A 17,277-nucleotide genomic window follows, 5' to 3' on the forward strand; every position below is an offset into this window, starting at 1 on the left:
GAAAATTTAAAATCTATTCATTGCATAAAATATGAAATTTCTCTATACATATTGGAACATTTGAAATCCTGTTCCAGCAGTAACAGATACATTCAGTTCAAGCATTATCGTTTTAATGGGATAAGTACCTGAAGTATTGTTAAGGAAAGACAGTTCAACATATTTCCTCCAGTCTGCTTAAAAGAACATTTTCCAACCAACTCTTCACTATCCTGGGAGAGATTATCATAGATTATCATAGAATTTACAGTGCAGCAGGAGGCCATTCGGCCCATCGTGTCTGCACCGGCTCTTGGAAAGAGCACCCTATCCAAGGTCAACACCTCCACCCTATCCCCATAACCCAGTAACCCCACCCAACACTAAGGGCAACTTTGGACACTAAGGGCAATTTATCATGGTCAATCCACCTAACCTGCACATCTTTGGACTGTGGGAGGAAACCGGAGCACCCGGAGGAAACCCACACACACACGGGGAGAATGTGCAGACTCCGCACAGACTGTGACCCAAGCCGGAATCGAACCTGGGACCCTGGAGCTGTGAAGCAATTGTGCCATCCACAATGCTACCGTGCTGCCCTGCTCTTATTCAGTGATTTTAATAACCAACTATATTTGGTCCATTTATGTATTGCTTCCTGCTGGCACAGCTCCTTGAAGTTCTAGGTTGAATCACAGCTGTGATCTTTGAATGAGAAATTCAGTGGAATAACGTAGGAAGAATATCAGCACTTCAATCATGAGCCCATCGCCAAAACAGAACACTAAATCACGTGTTTGCATGAGGGATTTAAATTTACAAAAACAAAATGAAAATAGGTAAATATTTACACTCCAAGAAAAATCCCTGCAATGTGAAGACAAGACCCCAGTACCTCACAGAAAACGCATTTGACTGCGAGAACTAATCTAACTGTACAGAATGGCTTCTCACAACTGCTCTGCTACCACAAAAAGAGTAACTACAATTCGCCTTGTTTGGTTCATTTATATACACAGGTCAATGAGATAAAGCTCTGAGGTATTTAAAATCTGCAAAAACCCTACAACCACACCTGGTATTTTTCTAATTCAGTACAAAACAAATTGACCTTTTCATTACTGCAAGGTAAACTTCAGAAGGAGTTTGTTTTGCACACTCGAAAATTCCTCACGCATTTGTACAAAGGAGAAATACTGACCTCAGTCTGAATTGATTGAAATTGCGACCAAGCAGAAGGATCAGCACCAAGTTATCACATCAATTCCTGATCAACGGAAAGAAAACTGTTCTGGTAGTCAATGAAGAACACCTGAAAAACATAGTGGTGTAGAGTTTCATTAACTCACAAGTATATTTCTACATTGTCATGAGATGTGCTTGAAATACTAAAAATAGCCAATTTTGAGCATAATTACAATGTAAAAGTTAAGAAGCTGCACTGCACAGTTTAAACTTTTGTAACAGAAATATGTTTACCGGTAGTAACATTCCAAGACGCTTCATATAGGAAGACGTAGTAATCATATTATTTTTAAAAATCCAGTAAGAACATTTGGAAGAGATGATTCAAATATTTGAATTCAAAGGCATCATCTGGTTATTAAACTGTTAGAACACAAAGATTTGTCACATTAAAGCAAAATAAAAATTCTAAAAATCATTCGAATGGAACGAGACGTATCAGTATGTAAAAGTAGGAAGGCTGGTGGCATGATAAGAAACCTTTTCACAATGTCAGCATCTAGCACAGGACTAAATCACTGGCTTTGAAAGCAGAACAAGGCAGGCCAGCAGCACGGTTCAATTCCCGTAACAGCCTCCCCGAACAGGTGCCGGAATGTGGTGACTAGGGGCTTTTCACAGTAACTTCATTTGAAGCCTACTTGTGACAAGATTTTCATTTCATTCAAATACAACTATTCTTTTCTTGACATGCTATGGAGCTGCAATGAATTTCTTTGGCACTCGAGATTACACCTTGTTTAAAATAAGTAGAACTGACTCAATGTGGGGGTCCTACTCAACGCTCCATTAAGGCTAGCAGGAAGCGATGAGAACATCTTATTTCCTCCTCAACTATCAGAACAGACACAATATTCATTGCAACAGCTGAAAAGGAGGCTTTTTCTTCGATAATTACAACGATAATGATTTTCCACGATGTGACTGACTAATCATTAAATCATGACAAGCCTTCAACATTAAATGGTGAGAGAACTGGGCTACATGAAAAATGAGAGCAGTAAAGAAGCTGTTTAGCATGCTGGTGGAATAAAATACTTTTGACAAGAAGCTAAAACAATCTTCAAGTTGCATCAGCTGTCGGATGACATGCAAAAGTTATGGAACGTTCCTGCTGTAAATAACAGGTCCAGTGGAGTTTAGGTAACATTTTCAAAGCCAAATAGGCACATTGGAAGTGCAATACTTTGTTGGGTTACCATTTCACTCTCCACTACACAAAGGAAAATATAATTGGATTTGAACATAAATTAAAACTTCAAAGACTGTGATGAAGCTCCGAGAAGTCAGCATTCCACAGCTCGAAGCAAGTTAGTCAACTCTTATCCCTTCGTGAATCAGATGGGATTTACGAAAATCAACAATGGTTTCATGATCAACATTCGACTTTTAATTCCAGATTTTTATTGAATTCAAATTGTACCATCTGCCATGGTGGGATCAGATCCCGGGTTCCCAGAGCATTACTCTGGGTCTCTGGATTACTAGTCACCATTTCACCACTACACCACTACCTCCCACCTTTGCACCAAAGCTGCGGTCTGCCTCAATCCTCTGTCTGACGGGTGTGAGGGATGGGCTGGGCTGGGTGTAGAAGGTTGGGGCAAGGTGCTTGGAGAGAGTATGGAGAGGTGGGAAAGGGTGGCGGAGCTGCCAGTGATCAGGCCTCTTAGTTGGAAAATCGGGAGGTTATGAGGTTTGCTAAATCAACAATAGAAACTACAGCAACGTAACTACTAACTCAGCATTAAAAGTCTTCATGAAACTGTGTGTCAAACATTTTTATTTGTTTTGAGCAGTAAAGCTTGTTAAACATTGAACTTCACTGGAACATGGAATGCAAATATATATAAAGGTTAATTTTCCAAGTTGCCGCTGCTCACCAACCACAACCGATGAAGAAAACCATATCAGTCTGCTGTTAACTGCCATATAGGTACAGCTAGTGGGCACAAATAGGCACAAACTGCCATCAAGTTAGTCTTTGAAAGATCCGGGATTCTCCGAGCCTCCGCGCCGCAATCGCGGCCGACGTGGGGGCCGAGAATGGGGCGTCGGACCCGCAACGCCTTTCCTGCAATTCTCCGGCGACCGGAGAATCGCCACCAGTTGCGCGCGCGCAGTCGACGCGCCAACGGTCAGGGGCCGTTGAAAGAGGCCCCCGCGGCGATTCACGGTGGACCACCGGCCAAGTTCCCGCCGGCATGGTTCACATATGGTTCCATTCAGCGGGAGCTCGGAGTCGCGGCTGCGGTGGCCGTCCTGGTGGGGAGCGGGGGGATCCGTCACGGGGGGAACCTCCACAACGGCCAGGCCCCCAATCGGGGGCCACCGGTCGGTGGGCGCGCGATCTGGGGGGCCTACCTCTTCGGCGCTGGCCCGCTGTGTGGGTCCGCCATGTCACGGGCGGCCGCCGCGCGCATGCGCGGACCCACGGCCGGAAGTACAGGGCCCCGTATCGGCAGCTGGAGCTGCGTGGAACATTCCGGGGCCCTGCTAGCCCCCTTAAAAACGGAGAATCACCCCAGACTTTATAGAAAAAAGTCCAGAGTGATTCACGCCCGTTTTCCCGTGGGCGTGGGGACATGGCTGCATTATTGGAGAATCCCGTCCCAGACCCCTTATCTTCAGAACACATGCATGTTCTTTAAGAGTAATGACACACTCCTTATTCAAGCGAGGACTGGAATAGTCTGTCATGTGAACACTACTTCAGGTTGAACGACAGGGGGATAGGCAATGGATGTAAACTTGTAATTCCTCACTCACATAGCTGTCAAAAAAAAGAGATATTAGCAGCAACGTGGTCAGGAAGAGTGACACTAACAAATGGTGAACACCTCCCCCACCCCATCCCACCGCTCCTCTCCCAGCATTTTGAAGGGTGGGCTGCTTAAATCATGTGCAGGCAGAAGTTTCAAAGTGAGTTAGCTTGCCATTAAATAACAAGCTACGAGACAAGGAGAGAAACATAAACGACACAGTTCATTCAGTGGAGGGGAACCGTGCTTCTGAACAAATCTTAAAACCATTTCTCCCAGAAAAAGAATTACATTGTTGAAGATTCCTTCTGCAACACACATCAAGTCTGGATCAATCAAACTGAATAGAGCTCATGTGTGCTTTCAATCTTGCAAAATGCAGTTGGGTGTTCGTAACATCTGGAGCAGCTGAATGCTAAATGAGGCATCACTTGTCAAAACTACAGTAATTCATGCAAATGGCATCCGCAGTTATTGTTCACTAGTTGGATTTGGGCTTGAGCACCATTTATGAAAATGTTGGAGTCCACCAATCTCCAGTTGGGAGGGGTCAACTTCCTCAAGTTTAAATTCAATGCAAAGGTAAAATCAAAAATGAGTGGGTCTAACCATTTGTTATTCTCCTACTTTCAACAATCAGCATCATAAGGGACAGCACACCAGCTCCTGCATCAAATTCATTAAAATATAAGAGCAAAGGGAACCCAGACTCAATGAGATTTACCACCTTGTACACTTCAGCAAAATAAATACAGTAAATAACAAGAAACAAAATGGAATGCGATTGCTTTTTCTGACCACTGAAAGGAAGGTTTTATGTGCACCCTTGCAGTGTCGACAGCTCCAATCTCAAAGATACATGTACAGAGAATATGGTACCAGGAAGTCACTAATATAGCAACTACACTTCCATCGCTTTAACTTGTCATTTATGTTATAGGCAACAATTAAAATTCAACTCTCCAATTTCCTCTACTTCCCTGGAAGTTGTGACTCAATCAGTGGCACCAGCAGCTGTCCAGTAGTTTGCCCAAGCAATCATTCTTCAAGTGAGAACTTGAACAGAAGGGACTGAAATTCTGTTGAGATTCTGCCAGTTTCACACTGTACCTTTAGTGAGAGGACAGAGGAACACCAGCGAGAAAGCAATTATAGGAAGGACATGGAGGCTTTGGAGCGGGTGCAGAGGAGATTTACCAGGATGTTGCCTGGTATGGAGGGAAAATCTTATGAGGAAAGGCTGATGGGCTTGAGGTTGTTTTCGTTGGAGAGAAGAAGGTTAAGAGGAGACTTAATAGAGGCATACAAAATGATCAGGGGGTTAGATAGGGTGGACAGTGAGAGCCTTCTCCCGCGGATGGAAATGGCTGGCACGAGAGGACATAGCTTTAAACTGAGGGGTAATAGATATAGGACAGAGGTCAGAGGTAGGTTCTTTACGCAAAGAGTGGTGAGGCCGTGGAATGCCCTACCTGCTACAGTAGTGAACTCGCCAACATTGAGGGCATTTAAAAGTTTATTGGATAAACATATGGATGATAATGGCATAGTGTAGGTTAGATGGCTTTTGTTTCGGTGCAACATCGTGGGCCGAAGGGCCTGTACTGCGCTGTATCGTTCTATGTTCTATGTTCTAAATGGTGGGGACAGACATTTTTTTTCAATTCACAATGATGGACAGGGGTCAGAGATGGAAAAAGGACCCCCACATCAAAAGCTGCTGCCTGTGCTCCCCAATCAGTTATAACGTTTATATGGGGGGCAGTCCTTTTTCTTGGGCATCCCTCGGAGTCGAGGATGACTTGCTTCCACACTAGTCAAACAGGTGACTGAGGAGTCCAATGCACGACAAACATCTCGGTCACAGGTTAGACAGACAGTGGTTGGAGGAGCGGGTGGATGGGGTTCGTGGGTTGCCACACGTTACCTTCATTGTCAATGTTTGGCTTCACCTTGCTCTTGGCAATAACACCCGAGGTGCTCAGCTCCTTCCTGGATGCCTTTCTCCACTTCAGGCAGTCTTGGGCCTGGGATTCTAGGTGTCAGTGGAGATGTTACACATTTACCAAGGAATCTTAAAGCCTGTCCTTAATGCATTTCCTTTGCATTCCTGGGGTTCGCTTGACATATCTAAGCTCAGAGTAGAACGTTTGTTTTGGGAATCTCGTGTTGGGCATGCGGACAATGTGGCCACCCAGCGGAACTGAGCGATCACGGCCAATGCTTCGATGCTGGGGATGTTGGCCTGAGTGAGAACATTGACATTGGTGCATCTATCCAGCAATGAATTTGCAGGATCTTACGGCAACAGCGGTGGTTCTACTTTTCCAGGGTTTTAAAGTGCCTGCTGTGCATAGTCCACAACCCTGAGCCATATAGGAAGGCGGATATCACTACTGCTCTGTAGACCATGAGCTTAGTGTTGGGTCTGAGGTCCTGGGTTTCATGCAAAGTCCTCCTCAGGTGACTGAAGGCTGCACTGACATACTGAAGGCAGTGTTGAACCTTGTCATCAATGTTTGCCTCATTGATGGCTCCTAAGGTGTAAGTGGTACAGATGGGGCTGGATTCTCTGTTCTTGGGACTGTCCTCACGCCGTCGTGAAAACTGTGGCCTTTTACGGCAGGCAAGTTGGCGTTAAAGGGCCACAGATTCACCGTCTTGCAGGGGGCTAGCAGGCAGCTGTCATAGAGCTCGCAGCTCTAGCTGCCGATACGGCCCTCCGCACTTCTGGGTTAGAGGCCGTGCATGTGCACGGCAGCGGCCTCCAGCGGACTCAGCCCGTGGACCATAGACGGGCAAAGTAGTGCCCCGCATCGGCTGTTCGCGTGTGATGGATCACCTGCACACATAGCCCCTAGTCCCGAATGAAGACCCCCCCCCCCCCCCGCCCTCCGATCGGCCCTTCACCGACTGTGGCGGCCCTGGACTGAATCCGCAGCCACCACACGAGGATCCCGGACGGTGGGACCATGAGATGTCGACGGCGCCGGGAATTCGGCCGGTCGGGGACAGAGAGTGGGTGGGCCTCAGGCAATAGCCTGAGGCGGTGGATACTCGGCGCGGCGTACTACATGAGTACGCCAATTTTCGGGGCGGCGGAGAATCGAAGAACCGGCGCCGCTCCCGTTTTCGTGCGGCAAAACGGATTCTCCGCCCCATCACCGAACGCAATTTCGGCATCGGTGTGCGGAAAATCCAGCCCATGTGTTAGACGTTTAGCTGTTGTTGTATAAAGAGTCAAAGGTTCTGCTCCTTTTTACAAACACCTTTATTCCACTTTAACAGACTCTGCACAAAACTCTATCATCACATCACCTGACACAAAGGCCACCTGAAGCCCCTTTACATATCAGTGTCAATTATGGGTAGCACGGTCGCACAGTGGTTAGCACGTTTGCTTCACAGCGCAGCGTCCCAGGTTCGATTTCGGGCTTGGGTCACTGTCTGTGCGGAGTCTACTTGTTCTCCCAGTGTATGCGTGGGTTTCCTCCGGGTGCTCCGGTTTCCTCCCACAGTCCAAAGATGTGCAGGATAGGGAGATTGGCCATGATAAATTTCCCCTTAGTGTCCAAAAGGTTAGGTGGGGTTACTGGGTTTCGGGGGCAAGGTGGAGAAGTGGGGTGCTCTTTCGCTGGGTCAGTGCAGACTCGATGGGCCGAATGGACTCCTTCTGTACTGTGAATTCTGTGAATCCTATGGCACCCTAGTAACATAAACATTTTCTTCTCCATGACACCCAATTTTGCATCTGGCTTGGTCCTTGTATCAGCTTGATTTGATCTGGTATCATGGTTATCCATGGTTGCTTTTCAGAACAGAAGTGTACAGCTTTGAATGTTGTTCTACTTTTAAAGATTGCACTGCAGTAACCGTTCTTTCCACTTCTTCTTTCCGTACTTGTCAGGTTTCGATGGACTCCTACGACAATCATGGATCTAATGATCAAAGGGATCGGGTTTTTGCAGCAATTCTTTAAATCACAGGTTTGGGTTAGGCCTTTTAGAACGTTTTCAGACAATTTTAAAGTGATTAAAAGGTGAATGCCGGCTTTGGCTGAGATTTTCAACTTTGTTCTTTTCACGGAGGCTCTCATGCCTTATGGCACCAACTCTGGGCCAACCGCGGTGATTATGGACTGCTCAATGCCCTGAAGACGTTTAAAGGCTAGTTCTGTCCTAGACTTGAATTTTTGCTCACCTTTGACTCTGCAATCGATGGTGATTCTCATTGGGCCTCCACATGCTCTGACCCCGTTTCTGTACAGTGGATTTCATCTTCTGCCTTTCACAGTGACACAGTGGTTAGCACCGCTGCCCACAGCGCTGAGGACCCGGATTTGACTCCAGCCACGGATCACTGTCCGTGTGGAGTTTGCACCTTCTCCCTGTGTCTGCATGGGACCCACCAGCACAACCCAAAGATGTGCAGGGTTGGTGGATTGGCCACGCTAAATTACCCCTTAATTGGAATTTTGTTTTTAAATCTTCTGTTTTTCAGCCACCACATCTGCATTTGAGCGTCTTTTTGCCGCTTCGGTTCAGGTGAAGTCACTGTTCCTTCAGTTTTTCAGATTTTGGGGCTCCTGCTCTCGATTCTCTTGAAGCTCTGGGTTCTTTCATCAGCTGCCCCATGTTCTACAGGTTTGTTCAGTGTCTCATTCATAGGTTGAAAGGCTTGCATGGTTCAACATTAAGGCCGGAATTTTCTGGCCCCTCTCGCCAGTGGGGTCTTCCGGTCCTGCCAAAGTCAATGGACTTTCCAATGTCTCACTGCATCCGCCATAGGGGAACCTGCCGCGAAACCTAAAAATTCCAGCCTATGTGCTTATTGGTAATACATGACTATATACAACTCCTGACCAGCACTGACTAGGTACCATCTCCATGCTGGCTTCTGCTAGACTACTGATGTACTCAGTTTACTATCATGCGACTCGCTACATCATAATGTGGCTGTCATTGTTCTCCAGTCCCAGATTAGCCCTTACGAACTTGAATATCCTTATACTACACCCATATCTACATTAAAGTATGTTTTTAAAAATTTCCTTTCACACAAACCCAACTGGGCAGTTGGTTCTTGGGGAACCAGCTACTTATATGTCCCCACAATGACCAACATCTCTCAGACATTCTTGTCCCATAAAAGCATGCAATTTCCTGAGATCACTGCTGGAGCTGCCTAAATTAATGAATAATTTGTCATGTCTTCTGTACCGTCTTCTTGAACCCTTGTGGTGTCCTTCGCTATGGAATTCAATGTTTTACCTTGGCTTCTCTTTTTATTCAGCAATTTATTGTAGAAGGCTGAAGGCAGAACATAATACTTGGAATATTTTGTTAAAATTGCATTTCTGAGCAAATTGAAGCAGGGAGTCCTTAATAATTTCACCTCTCAGTCAAATTACCACAAGCAGTCAGGCAGAATGTACTAATTTTCCAGTTGCTTGCTAGTGAAATTCAGATGCTTCAAGTGAAGAAAATGCATTTTTTTCTTAAATCTTGGCTTTCATGTTCTCAATAGCACGAGTGAACTAAAGTTGAAATTTGACAGCAAGATTTTTCACTCAGATCTGCAAGGGGCACCTTTCTGTTTTTGTGCTTTATTGGCAACTCCCATTAAGAAACTCAAACACTTATTTTGAATTCAAAAGAATTAAACAGATTGCGCTCGGTCTGTGGGTCCGCACTTGAAAAATAAAGTGTACCTACAAGGGGATAAGATAATTGGTACTGTTAGAGGAGTTTGAAAATTTGCCTCCCCTGTAACAATAAAATGCATCTGCAGGAAGAAGGTTACCTCCGCAAAGGCAGCCGCAGTTCTGGCTGAGGACTATGTACTGACGCAAAAACCACTGAATCACAGCAAGCCTGGGTCGGGTAGTTCACATCAATCAGGTCGAGATAGAAGAGATAGAGAAGGGAAATAAGTAGAAGTAGATCCCAAGGTAAAGCAGGGGAAACCCATTTCCACCTTTTAAAAGAAGGGGTCTGGAAAACAAATCAGCAGAGCTGTGCCCTGTCTACTTTCTTTGTGGCAAGCCAGGACATGCCAAGTAGAACTGCTAGTACGCCCAGAGAACCACTGGGAAAATTACAGCACAGCCCATGTCCACAGTCAAGAAAGTTGTATGTCTATATGCAAACACAGTAGAGGGTGTGGATACCCATCAAGATTTTGGGTTCAAGGGGAAGGTGTTTCCAAAGGTGTTTCCAAAGAACCAGACAAGCAGATTAGAATTCTCGGAGATACCTGTAATGCAATGTAGATTATCATTTGTATACATAAAATAATAACCAAACTGAATATAAACATTAGTGCCTGCATGCATAGATTAGAATTCTAGCATCCAACCACACGAGGCGTGGCTACAGGAGAACGTTACTGCAAGACACCCACAAGTGAGAGACAGAACCTGGACAGCAGGCACAGAATGCAGTCGCATATTGAGCAGCTCCTGAGTCAACAGTAATTAATAATAGTTAATCATAGTTGTTTATAGTTAGCCGTCGTATCCAACTGTAATCTTAGTAGACATCATGGAAACCCTTTCGTGTTTTAGAAAATTAATAAACAGTTTTGTAAATTTACAAATGCGTACGTTCTCTGATCAGTTCAACTACAAAGACCTCACCATCCATGCCTACAGAGAACATTACGATACTGGGTCTTATAGATGCTGCCAGTGGGGAAAATTGAAAACTTCCCATTCAGAAGCAGAACAAATTCCAATGTACTAGTTACAGGACACACTGGTGTGTGTATGGAGGTACCATTATGGGGCCAAAAACTGTGGGTCCGATCTCAACTTGCCCGCGCAAGGGGTTGACCATTTACAGAGGATTGACCTGTAGGTGGAAGGTGTTACCTCCAAATAGTCTAGGACAGCCCAGGTGGGGCATTACATTCATCCCCCACCATCTGGCCTGCAAAATCCTACCAACTGTCCTGGCTTGAGACAATTCACACCTCTTTATCCTGGGGTTCCCCCTTCTCTGGATCTGTAAAGATTTAATCACCTGCTAATGGTCACATTCCAAGCATTGTCTGGCATCTTTGAATTTGTCTATATATAGAAATTGGCTAGCTGAAAGACAGAGGGTGGTGGTTGATGGGAAATGTTCAGAATGGAGTTCAGTTACAAGTGGAGTACCACAAGGATCTGTTCTGGGGCCGTTGCTGTTTGTCATTTTTATCAATGACCTAGAGGAAGGCGCAGAAGGGTGGGTGAGTAAATTTGCAGACGATATTAAAGTCGGTGGTGTTGTCGACAGTGTGGAAGGATGTAGCAGGTTACAGAGGGACATAGATAAGCTGCAGAGCTGGGCTGAGAGGTGGCAAATGGAATTTAATGTAGAGAAGTGTGAGGTGATTCACTTTGGAAGGAATAACAGGTTTGCGGAATATTTGGCTAATGGTAAAGTTCTTGGAAGTGTGGATGAGCAGAGGGATCTAGGTGTCCATGTACATAGATCCCTGAAAGTTGCCACCCAGGTTGATAGGGTTGTGAAGAAGGCCTATGGAGTGTTGGCCTTTATTGGTAGAGGGAGTGAGTTCCGGAGTCAGGAGGTCATGTTGCAGCTGTACAAAACTCTGGTACGGCCGCTTTTGGAGTATTGCATACAGTTCTGGTCACCGCACTATAGGAAGGACGTGGAGGCTTTGGAGCGGGTGCAGAGGAGATTTACCAGGATGTTGCCTGGTATGGAGGGAAAATCTTATGAGGAAAGGCTGATGGACTTGAGGTTGTTTTCGTTGGCGAGAAGAAGGTTAAGAGGAGACTTAATAGAGGCAAACAAAATGATCAGGGGGTTAGATAGGGTGGACAGTGAGAGCCTTCTCCCGCGGATGGAAATGGCTGGCACGAGGGGACATAGCTTTAAACTGAGGGGTAATAGATATAGGACAGAGGTCAGAGGTAGGTTCTTTACGTAAAGAGTAGTGAGGCCGTGGAATGCCCTACCTGCAACTGTAGTGAACTCGCCAACATTGAGGGCATTTAAAAGTGTATTGGATAAACATATGGATGATAATGGCATAGTGTAGGTTAGATGGCTTTTGTTTCGGTGCAACATCGTGGGCCGAAGGGCCTGTACTGCGCTGTATCGTTCTATGTTCTATGTTCTATATATGTTTCTGGAACATACCTCTTCATTTACCTAAGGAAGGAGCAACGGTCTGAAAGCTAGTGACATCGAAACAAACCTGTTGGACTTTAACCTGGTGTTGTAAGACTTCATACTGAGCCCAGAGAGGGTGCAGAGGTCAGCAAAAAACAGAATTCTACAGGGGTGCGGAAAGCTGCAAAACGTTCAGAGGCCCTATGGGAGGAGTGAACCTATGTAGAGTGCTCTTTCATAGGGTTGTGCATACTCAATGGATCAAATGGCCTCCTCTGCACTGCAGGGATTTGATGGATTCTGTCACCAGGTAACTTCATTTGCATATTAAAAGCTTTTGTATCCAAGGCAACCGAGCAAAACTTGACCTCTCTCCAGTCAGCATAAATACAAACCTTTCCTCAATGCTAACTGCTTTAAAGGTCCTATGCCTGACAATGTTACCAATCCTGGACTTCCGTATACTATGAGCTAATACCCTCCACAAGATGAATAATAATTGGGAAATATTAGGAGAGAAATAATGCATTAGGAAACTGTATTCCATCAGCCAATAGCAAGTGGGAAGAAAACATTTCCCAGAGTATGGTGGTCCTTTTATATGTGTTCCATAAGAAATCAATGATGAAAAAAATGAGAATGGAATTTCATTTTTCCCCAAAGGGAGGAAGAATTTTACGGTGCACAGTTATGAGATTATAAATTTTTGGAACAAAGCTTACATTTTTTAAAAAGCATGGATCGAATTTAAAGACTGTTTCAAAATGGCTCCAAGCTACCAGACAGAATTGTGCATTTCAGACTGGGTGTCCCCTTCCAGGAGAACACAAAAGACAATCCTTAATTGAATTATGGTTCACTGCGGTCTCGTCCAGGAGGTAACAATATATCCCTCTGCTCCCTGTCCATTCATGTATATGTCTAGATACATCTTAAATGACGCTATCATGCCCGCCTCTACCACCTCCGCCGGCAATGCGTTCCATGCACCCACCACCCTCTGCGTAAAGAACTTTCCACGCATATCTCCCTTAAACATTTCCCCTCTCATCTTGAACTCGTGACCCCTAGTAATTGAATCCCCCACTCTGGGAAAAAGCTTCTTGCTATCCACCCTGTCTATACCTCTCATAATTTTGTAGACCTCAATGAGGTCCCCCCTCAACATCCGTCTTTCTAATGAAAATAATCCTAATCTACTCAACCTTTCTTCATAGCTAGCGCCCTCCATACCAGGCAACATCCTGGTGAACCTCCTCTGCACCTTCTCCAAAGCATCCATATCCTTTTGGTAATGTGGCGACCAGAACTGTACGCAGTATTCCAAATGTGGCCGAACCAAAGTCTTATACAACTGCAACATGACCTGCCAACTCTTGTACTCAATACCCCTTCCGATGAAGGAAAGCATGCCGTATGCCTTCTTGACCACTCTATCGACCTGCGCAGCCACCTTCAGGGTACAATGGACCTGAACACCCAGATCTCTCTGTACATCAATTTTCCTCAGGGCTTTTCCATTTACCGTATAGTTTGCTCTTGAATTGGATCTTCTAAAATGCATCACCTCGCATTTGCCCGGATTGAACTCCATCTGCCATTTCTCCGCCCAACTCTCCAATCTATCTACATTCTGCTGTATTCTCTGACAGTCCCCTTCACTATCTGCTACTCTACCAATCTTTGTGTCATCTGCAAACTTGCTAATCAGACTACCTATACCTTCCTCCAGATCATTTATGTATATCACAAACAACAGTGGTCCCAGCACGGATCCCTGTGGAACACCACTGGTCATAGTTCTCCATTTTGAGAAACTCCCTTCCACTACTACTCTCTGTCTCCTGTTGCCCAGCCAGTTCTTTATCCATCTAGCTGGTACATCCTGGACCCCATGAGACATCACTTTCTCCATCAGCCTACCATGGGGAACCTTATCAAATGCCTTACTGAAGTCCATGTATATGATATCTACAGCACTTACCTCATCAATCAACTTTGTCACTTCCTCAAAGAATTCTATTAAGTTGGTAAGACATGACTTTCCCTGCACAAAACCATGTTGCCTATCACTGATAAGCCCATTTTCTTCCAAATGGGAATACATCCTATCCCTCAGTATCTTCTCCAGCAGCTTCCCTACCACTGACGTCAGGCTCACCGGTCTATAATTACCTGGATTATCCCTGCTACCCGTCTTAAACAAGGGGACAACATTAGCAATTCTCCAGTCCTCCGGTACCTCACCCGTGTTCAAGGATGCTGCAAAGATATCGGTTAAGGCCCCAGCTATTTCCTCTCTCACTTCCCTCAGTAATCTGGGATAGATCCCATCCGGACCACCTTAATGCCTTTTAGAATACCCAACACATCCTCCCTCCTTATGCTGACTTGACCTTGAGTAATCAAACATCTATCCATAATCTCAACATCCGTCATGTCCCTCTCCTCGGTGAATACCGATGCAAAGGACTCGTTAAGAATCTCACACATTTTCTCTGACTCCATGCATAACTTTCCACCTTTGTCCTTGAGTGGGCCAACTCTTTCTCTAGTTACCCTCTTGCTCCTTGTATATGAATTGGGATTTTCCTTAACCCTGTTTGCTAAAGATATTTCATGACCCCTTTTAGCCCTCTTGATTCCTCGTTAGTTAACACTTAATTATAGATTATAGTTTAACAGACTCAGTATTACTTTATTAACAGTTACAGCTCGATGGGGAGTTGAGACAAGGCCGCAAAAAGGGAGCTGCGCCAGAGGGGGTGGGGCCGGCTTGGATGGAAAGCGTGGGCTTTTTCCCGTGCGAGGGATGGAAGGGGGCGGGGTCAGGGGGGGAAGGGCGGTGCTGGAGAGGAGCACACACTGATTGCCAGGCGGAGGTGGAGGGATTCTCACACTGGGGGGGGGGGTCGATGGAGTGGTGGGAGAGGCCGGGGTCAGCAGGAGTCAGCTGACTTACAGGAGTGCCATGGGGGGAGCAAAACGGCTAGAGGAGGATCTAGCTGGGGTGGGGGGGGGGGGGGGGGGAACTGGGTTGCTGCTGCATTGGCCAAAGGGGAGCCGGAGCTAGGTGAGGGAGTCAGGGCGGGGGTCCGCCGCCTGGGGGAATGGAGGGTGCGGGAGGCGCGGGCACATGGCTGGCCTAAAAAGGGAGATGGCTAGTCGGCCGGGGGGGGGGGGGGGGGGGGGGGGGGGGGGGCGGGGGGCTGATCCAGCTGATAACTTGGAATGTGAGGGGCCTGAATGGGCCGGTCAAGAGGGCCCGGGTGTTCGCGCACCTAAAGGGACTGAAGGCAGATGTAGTTATGCTCCAGGAGACGCAGTTGAAGGTGGCAGATCAGGTTAGGCTGAGAAAGGGGTGGGTAGGGCAGGTCTTTCACTCGGGGTTGGACGCAAAGAATAGAGGGGTGGCGATTTTGGTGGGGAAGTGGGTGTCGTTTGAGGCGCTGAACATTGTGGCAGATAATGGCGGTCGGTACGTGATGGTGAGTGGTAGGTTGCAGGGGGTACGGGTGGTATTGCTGCTGAACGTATATGCCCCGAATTGGGATGATGCCAGATTTATGAAGCGCATGTTGGGTCGGATTCCGGATTTGGAGGCAAAGAGCCTAATAATGGGGGGGGGGGGGGGGGAGACACGCCGACTTCAACACGGTGCTGGACCCTGCACTGGACCGGCCGAGGTCCAGGACGGGTAAGAGGCCGGCTGTGGCCAAGGTGCTTAGGGGGTTTATGGACCAGATGGGGGGAGTGAATCCATGGACGTTTGCCAGGGAATTTTCCTTTTTTTCCTACGTCCATAAAGCCTACTCCCGGATAGATTTTTTCATCGTGAGTAGGGCGCTAATCCCAAGAGTGGAGGGCACGGAATATTCGGCCATAGCCATTTCAGATCATGCCCCGCATTGGGTGGAGCTGGAGCTGGGGGAGGAGAGGAACCAGCACCCGTGATGGCGCCTCGATGTGGGACTGTTGGCGGATGAGGGTGTGTGCGGGCGGATTCGTGAGTGTATCGAAAGATACTAAGTGGCCAATGACAATGGGGAGGTACAGGTGGGGGTAGTCTGGGAGGCGTTGAAGGCAGTGGTCAGGGGAGAGCTAATCTCCATTAGGGCCCATAGGGAGAAGAGAGAGAGGAGAGAGAGGGAGAGACTGGTGGGGGATATATTAAGGGTGGACAGGAGCTATGCAGAGGCTCCCGAGGAGGGACTACTTAGGGAGAGACGGAACCTCCAGATGGAATTCGACTTTCTGACTACTGGGAAAGCAGAGGCGCAGTGGAGGAAAGCGCAGGGGGCGGTGTATGAGTATTGGGAGAAGGCGAGTCGGATGTTGGCACATCAGCTTCGGAAGAGGGAGGCAGCGAGGGAGATTAGTGGAGTTAGGGATAAAGGTTGTATAGGTCTTAGCCCCCGACGGGGGAGGGGGGGGGGGGGGGTGAGCCAATTTCTAGATCGACTGAGGTTCCCAAGGGTGGGGGAGGAGCAAGTGGTTGGGCTGGGGGCACCGATTGGGCAGGAGGAACTGGTTAAGGGACTAAGGAGCATGCAGGCAGGGAAGGCCCCGGGGCCGGATGGGTTCCTGGTAGAATTTTATAGGAAGTACGTGGACCTGCTGGGCCCGCTGCTAGTGAGGACTTTCAATGGGGCGAGGGAGGGGGGGGGACCTTGCCCTCGACAATGTCCAGGACGCTGATCTCTTTGATCTTGAAGCGGGACAAGGACCCATTACAGTGTGGGTGTTCAGGCCGATCTCGCTCCACAACATCGACGCAAAGTTGTTGGCGAAGGTTCTGGCCACGAGAATTGAGGACTGTGTCCCGGGGATGATTCATGAGGGCCAGACGGGATTTGTGAAGGGTAGGCAGCTAAACACCAATGTGCGGAGCCTCCTTAATGTAATTATGATGCATTTGGTGGAGGGGGAAGCGGAGGTAGTGGCGACTATGGACGCGGAGAAGGCCTTCGATAGTGTGGAGTGGGAGTATCTTTGGGAGGTGCTGCGGAGGTTTGGGTTCGGGAGGGGTTCATCAGTTGGGTTAGGCTACTGTATAAAGTCCCGGTGGCGTGTGTGGCTACGAAACGGCGGAGGTCGGAGTACCTTCGGCTGTACCGGGGGACGAGGCAGAGGTATCCCATCCCCCTTGTTGTTTGCACTGGCAA

General features: G+C 47.2%; 1 protein-coding gene across 9 annotated transcripts in view; it reads right to left on the minus strand.

Moving 5' to 3' along the window:
* The window catches only part of LOC140429750 (adhesion G protein-coupled receptor L3-like), a 1,506,492-nt gene that overhangs the window by 1,175,999 nt on the left and 313,216 nt on the right, over positions 1–17,277 (minus strand). For all 9 annotated transcript variants that reach the window (XM_072517114.1, XM_072517117.1, XM_072517116.1 and 6 more), the window contains exon 2: positions 1,184–1,294. The gene's annotated coding sequence lies outside the window, so the exon portion shown is untranslated. The remainder of the gene's footprint in view (positions 1–1,183; positions 1,295–17,277) is intronic.

This window comes from Scyliorhinus torazame, chromosome 9 (genome assembly GCF_047496885.1).
Source record: "Scyliorhinus torazame isolate Kashiwa2021f chromosome 9, sScyTor2.1, whole genome shotgun sequence".
Taxonomy (NCBI): domain Eukaryota; kingdom Metazoa; phylum Chordata; class Chondrichthyes; order Carcharhiniformes; family Scyliorhinidae; genus Scyliorhinus; species Scyliorhinus torazame.